Here is a 7,093-nt window from a genome sequence, read left to right as displayed (position 1 = left end):
AGTGGTCGTCATTTTTGGCAGCTTGTCATAGGAGCGGCAGCCAGCCAGTTCTATTGTCTGTGCACAGCACATATGCGGCAGATTTTGTTCCTGTTGCCATGAGATTTTCCCAGGCAATCTTGGCGAACTTGTCGAAGGACGAAGCTCCAAGAACAGACGTCGCTTTGAGAGAGCACTGTGCGGAAGTAATGAGGACCCTCAGCATTGAGCCACAGGTATTGTTACCGGGCATACATTTTGTGTTGAAAATGTGGACTTCATGTTCACTTACACAAACCAGCCGTGATATTCTGTAACCCCATATGCATACATCTTATTCTGATTGCAGGTTACTACCCTGGTTGAAGCCGAGTCTAGAAAACAAGCGAAATCTACAAAATGGTTTGCTTTCCGGGCAGGTCGCATCACAGCATCGAATGCAAAAGCTGTATGCAGGACATCCATACCTAGCCCTTCAATCTCCCTACTGAAGAAGGTCTGCTATCCTCAAGAAACACAGTTCTGGTCCCCTCAGACTGCGCGGGGTAAGGAACATGAAGAGATAGCACGAAAGGCATATGCAAGTGCCTTAACGAGCATTCATTTGAACTTCAAGTGCGACGTTTCAGGATTGCAAATTTCGCAAGAGCAGTCATTCTTGGCTGCTACACCAGACGGCCTTGTCAGTTGCACATGCTGTGGTGACGGGGTGCTCGAGATCAAGCGTCCATACAATGTGCGTGACATAACCGTCAGAGAGCTGGCTACCTCTTCGTCGTCATGCAGAATATTGCAGAGGGGAGAGCTGAGGCTTCGTACAGACCATGCTTATTACTACCAGGTCCAGTTACAATGGCTTGTATGCAAGAAAAATTACTGCGACGTTGCGACGTCGTCGTGTGGACCACGAAAGATTTTGTCACACTAAGAGTGTACAAGGAACCCAACATGTGTAAATCAATGGCAGAGCGCTGTCAGGTGTACTTCGAGCGTGTTGTGCTTCCTCAACTTTGTTTTAATCATTGAACAAACAAAGCCAGTGTTGACACACCAGAAGAAGAGGTTCAGAACACTGAAACATCGAGTGACCTCCTGTACTGCATGTGCCAAAAGCCAGAATCTGGCAAAATGATTAGATGCGACAGCGACTCATGCAAGTTCAAATGGTTTCATTTTGAGTGTGTGAACTTGCGAAGGGCTCCTCGAGCAAAGAAGTGGTATTGTGTAGAATGCAAGAAGCTGCTGAATAAGGTGTGATTGCATTCCGCTGTAATGACATTTGCAAAGTGTTCATTCATATGAGCAACATTTCACCTGTAAATGAAAGTGCTACAAAATAAAGTATAGTTTGTTTTGCACTATTGTGGTGACTGCAGTTGAAGAAGATTCCTTGGTATCTGTCTTAATGGCTGCAATTTTATTGCGGTAATAATAGACAAGGCACGAAAAGTGCACCGAATGTGTTCACTTGAAATGCCATGTCTCTTGACATGTAGCAAAGAACGAGTAGCCCAGTGAAGTGCAGTGAAAAGGAAAGCGGGGACCTTTATTAACAACGATGGATTATACACAACTATCTAAACAATATATCTGACAGCAGCGTGAACAACACAATAGAAAAAACGAAGAAACTAAAAAAAGAGTATGCCCACGGCACAATTCAGGGCTTTGCACAATTAACCAAAAGGAACCAGAGAATTGCAGAGGTTGACTAGCGCTGCGCACACAAATGTTATTTTGTCAAGCACTGTTGGTCCGTTCTCATCTGCAGTGAGCATCTCAACTGGCAGTGTGTGCTTTAGTATGCGAAAGTTGTTCCGCAGCAGACCAATAACCCTTTCGACATGTATGCGCACGTTGGCCACCCTGCGTGTTCTTTCTACTTGGAAAGCCTAAAGCTGTGGTTTGCCTTTTGTGAACGCAGGCATTACTAACCTAGTGGAACGTATTTCCACAGAGTCGGATATTGTGAAGCCCTTGTCCGCTAGAACCATGTCGCCAGGCAAAAGATTGTCGAGCACTTTACTTCCTTCTATTATTGCCTTGTCACTAGTGCGGCAACACCAGCCACGTGACATGAATGTTGCGTTTCCTTGAGCAGCAATGCCAACGAGAAATTTCACTGTGTTGTGGTTTTTACAGGTGGACCACGTCTGTGAACGAGAGATCATTGTTGAAGGCCGTTCAATAAACACTTCAAAGCAGTCGAGTATGACAACTACATCTGTGCCAAATGCTTTTCGAAATACCATTGGCATTGTTTTGCGCAAGACGTCTCGTTCTGGCCACACTACTGCTGTTCCAAGATGGACAAAAGCCACGTCTAGCCACTTGTTGAACACCCTCGAGATTTTGGCGCGGGAAACATGGAACCTGTAAGGAATTCGTGTAGTTAGCAAGTTACCAGAATAAAATCAAAGTCGAAAGCAATGTAAAATTTGATCACCTGTAAGCTAAATCTTGCAATGGAACATTGAGACGGAGACAAATGAGGAAGACAAGCATCTCCTGGAACTTCGTCAAGCAGTTCAGGCTTGTATGCGATATGCCTCGTTCTAAAACCAGGAAAAGCGCCCATAACAGTTAAAGTTTCGCATCCCAGCGTGAAATTGCAGCATGTCTGGCTTCTCTTTGAGGCATTCTTCAGACAGGATGCGAGTGCGAAGTTTGCCTTTGGTGTCGACCAATTCCGAGATAAGGTGGTTATTTTCCTCTTCAAGCAGCTTGATTTGCAGCATTGTCAACTCTGTGGTTTGCCCAAAGTCAGTCCTCCCTGAAAGATTCATAAGTTAGAATCGTTGAGACGTTGTTTTTTAACACATAAAACTGCCTGGGTCTAAAGTTTTCATGTGAATAAAATTGCATAAAACGTGCCACTAATGCTGCATTCCTCCTGGATGGCCATCTCAGGCTCTTCGCTGTTGTCTTCACAATCAAGTGGCGTGGGAGGTATGCTGCCATCATCTGAGCAGGCTTGCAGCGGCTGGAATAGCTTGTGCTTCTTTTGCAGCCTTTCCAAATGCCTTGTGTGTCTGTAAAAAGTAGAATTTGGTCATTAACTACAGCCTGCACATAAACAAATCAAGACATATAAAAATATGGTGCTTTCACATTAACTAAAACTAATGAGCGTTCTTTGGCAATCCTATCCATATCCAAGATGAAGAGATGGCGCCCAGTCCGGATCGGCTTCAGCCATCGCGTAAGAAGGGCGTCCTGCGAAATGCAAAGAGCGGCGGTGATATCAACGTTAGTGTGCTTAGCTGACCGTTCCCTCAACAATCAGCGATGCAGTGCGCTCTCGTCTGAACGATGCGTAAGCAGTCAGTAACACGCCGGCCCTACCTAGAATGAAATCCGCTGCTTTAATTGGATGCACGTTTTGTGGATGGGACAAAAACGAAGTGCTTGACATGAAAGCGACAGTAATTTACCAAGCTGTTCAAGCGTGCAGTTGCAACTTTTACTGCTGATGTGCTTAACTGACTGCTTCGTAAGCAGCGATCCCGGACGTAGCGCATGCGCTCGTCTCCTGCTGGTAAACACGTTGCGAAAACGTTTTTCAACACGGTATACAGGAAAAGCCAACGTCTTTGATGTTGCATAGGTTCTGGAAACTTACCGGAAATGAAATGTTTACCACACACGCGGTAGTGGGTTGCCGAGCCATCCAAGTCTCTTCGATTGATGCGTCGGAGCCACTTCACTCTTTGTCGCTGCGTGACGTCTTTCGTGCGCTTGCATTGGTTTACAATAACTTTAGGTATGGAAAAAAAGCCGACATCAGACACATTCATATCACCAGGCTTCTTTTTCGAGCGGTTGTAGCAACCAAATACGGCACAGTTCACCATTGTTGGACCTCAAGAATCTCGCACAGACGCGCACCCGCGATCACGTTCATGTGACTGCTTGCCGGGCCGGCCGGGCGAGGGGAACCACAAAGATGGACGCGCTGCCTTTTCGACGCTCGCGCCATCTCGCGAGCCACGCCCATGTGCAACCCTCCTATATCTCTTTACAATGTCCTTATATTCTTGTGTTTTGTGCACATCATTCATCTATCACGCTTACGTGCGTTTTCCACTTAATTTTTGTGCCTGTCCTGCTTGGTCTTTTCAAGACCGCAGTATGTTGTAAAGAATATATATATATATATATATATATATATATATATATATATATATATATATATATATATATATATATATATATATATATATATATATATATATATATATATATATTCAGAATTCTGATGAAGGCCAGACTCTAGGCCGAAACGTCGAAATAAACCACGTTGTGACCGCTCGCAGAGGATAATATATATATATATATATATATATATATATATATACATATATATATTTAAAGCACTTATTAGATATAGAACACCTAATATTTTGTTTATCTGCGTATAAATTAGTATTACGGCCGCTGAAGTAGGTCTAAAACTCCATGAACTTACTGTTCACTGATGTGTGTAGTCGCCCTTCTAGGCTTGAAGACGCTGGAAGGTTGAGGTCATGCAATTCTGTTGAAGATTCTGGAGTAGAGGAATATCTCACAACTTTCAGAGAGCTATTCTAGAGTTGTCCTTCCAAATAAGTCTACAGTTCATTTAGGTACGGTGCACTCAGTTGCTCGAAAACGAAGTGAGCCGTGACTTTTGCTCTTAGCGACCACGAACATCCATAATTTTAACTTTCAGATTAATGTAACCCAGATATTCGAGAACAATACAGGGAATGCGTATTGACTTTCACGGGTGATAGTTTATGCGATAGCAATTTATGCACGGGGTTAGAGATGTCTGCTCAAAAGCCACCATCTGGTCGACGGGCACGTTACGTTGAAGCGCATTCCATTCCTATCTTTAGTGGAGTGTTGCCAAAGATGTGTGACATGAACATGACGTTGTGAAAGATTATGGAGCAGGGGGCACACTGTTCACCAAACTCCAGCCAATCAGCTGCAGCCGAAAGGTACAGTGCGTTAGGGGGACACATGTACAGTAACTCCCCAGCCATAAAATATTGAACAGAAGCATGCTGGGATATGTCACGAGATCATGGAGCACAAGTTTGAGGAGTGGTGTCGGACGGGGTTGGTTTGTAGACCAGCCGAAAAACCACTCCTCCCGGTCCTGACTGAAAAACCGTTCTACCTCTGTGAACAAAGCAAAAAAAAAAAATTCAATATGTAGTCGCTTTCTGCTGACCGCTGCTACGCGAGCGATCGACCCTTTTTTTTCGCTGTGAGTGAATTCAAAGCCTGAACATCGCTGCTTTTTGTGTCACGTGAAACGGCCTTAGCGGCTGCGGAGGCAAGGCGTCACTTTCAGGGCTTCGGCCGAGGTGCAGGTGGCATGAGCAAAAGCAAGTGGCGGCGGTGGCGGCGCACAACTTCAAGATTCCATCCTGGTACGTTCAGATGAGTAGTCGAGCAGCGTAACCACTAGGCGACCGCAGCGGGTAGCTATTCTTCTCCTGACTAGAGTGTTGCAAGAAGGGTTATGCAACTAACTATTCTCCTGGAGTGTTGACCCTGACCGAGGGCGACGCTGCTGCGGCCGATCCCTGCGTGACAGCGCCGAATGAATAACCACCTTGAAAAAGTGCGTACGGGACAGCGTGAAGCTTACGGACGTTCCAGCAGCTCGTCATCGCGGCGACGGCGAAAATGAGGTCAGGGAATGTCGTGCACAGATTCCCGTCGCGGATACACCGCTCGCTGCACCCGACGACGGCGCGGCCACCTTGACGAAATCGGGACGGCTGCCGCGGCGTTGGAGCACGTCGCGCGTGACGCTTGTTCCGACGCCGCGTTTTGCCGTACTCGCCGCGCCGCATTCATTACTGCTTCGCCCGAGCGATTCACTATGCTGGCACAGTCGTCTCGACTCTCCCGAACAAAGCGGGCTCGCACTACAAGAGTGTGCTCTCACGTAGGGGTGCCGTGAAGCCACACGGACGGTGAGGGGTTACTCGGCGGCGGCAGCGTTTGCCCACTGGTCGCGTAGTAATAAAGCGACGTGTGACCACTTACATTGTACTGCAGCAACAACGCAAAGCAATCGTCAAATGTTCGTACGTCTGACCAAAGAGAAAAAACAAGCACACAGTTAAGCAAGTGAAGGTCTGAACAATAAAAGAAACAGACAAACAAACAAACAAACAAACAAAATGTACAAACTTGCACGTGCTACCTGCTGATTGCGCCTACTATAAACCTTTTATATTAAATAGGCCAGTGAATACAAATTTTATCTGACCAAAGGTGTTTTGAGGCGCCGCTGAAAAATGTAGGGTGATATATGTGCGTAGAAAAAGTTGTTAACGATTTAGAGTATGGTGTACTCTGCCATGGGAGAGCAAAAAGCCGTCCCGTGGGCCTTACAAGGTATAGACGCTTGGCAGGATGAGGGCTTGTATATTGTCAGTTAAGGGATTATTGCACACATGCAATCTCCATCCAAATATGTACTCGTTGGCCGTGCAATGTTAGCTTAATACCATGCACATGGTGTATGTTCAGTTTCTGTTGATCTGGCACAAATTTCAGCGCACGATCGGCATCTGCCCCACCACTCGAAAATACAGCCTGCCTTGAATAGCGCATGTAGCAATGTTATTTTTTATTCAGTGTAATTAGTTATATGATGACGTGAACTGATAAATTATTCATTGTGGATGAGCTGTCGGCGGTTCTGACGTTACAGCTAGATATTCGAGGGTGTACGTTCGTGCTACGTTTTTCACTTTCCACTTTGTCACGCTTGACTAGGCATTCAACAATTGTTCTGAAGTTGAAATCAACTGCGGTGCTATTGGTGTGATTGAAGGTTTAAAAAACTCTGCTGCCATGTAGAAAATAGCCACGCGTTGGAGATAAACACGGAAGGTAAGATTTTAAGACTCCAAAACCACCCATGGTTAAAGTCCAGCTGGTCATCTAAGCTGTAGAGCGGTTATTCTGCCGATTCGCTCTCCGTCATTTCACTGTGACAAGACCTGGCACATGCAGCTTTAAAAACCCAGCTCAGACGACACCCCAACTATAGGTTTTATAGAGAACACTATTATAGCGGAATTCTACTGTGACCTCAGATATG

General features: G+C 45.6%; 1 pseudogene; it reads right to left on the bottom strand.

Annotated features, from left to right (window-relative positions):
* Positions 1-1,522: 1,522 nt before the first annotated feature.
* Positions 1,523-2,387, bottom strand: LOC142768671 (uncharacterized; annotated as a pseudogene).
* Between the last annotated feature and the right edge of the window lie 4,706 nt (positions 2,388-7,093).

The sequence above is a fragment of the Rhipicephalus microplus genome, chromosome 1, assembly GCF_043290135.1.
Source record: "Rhipicephalus microplus isolate Deutch F79 chromosome 1, USDA_Rmic, whole genome shotgun sequence".
NCBI lineage: Eukaryota > Metazoa > Arthropoda > Arachnida > Ixodida > Ixodidae > Rhipicephalus > Rhipicephalus microplus.
Note: the sequence above shows the minus strand (reverse complement) of the source record. Positions and strands in the feature narration are given on the sequence as shown.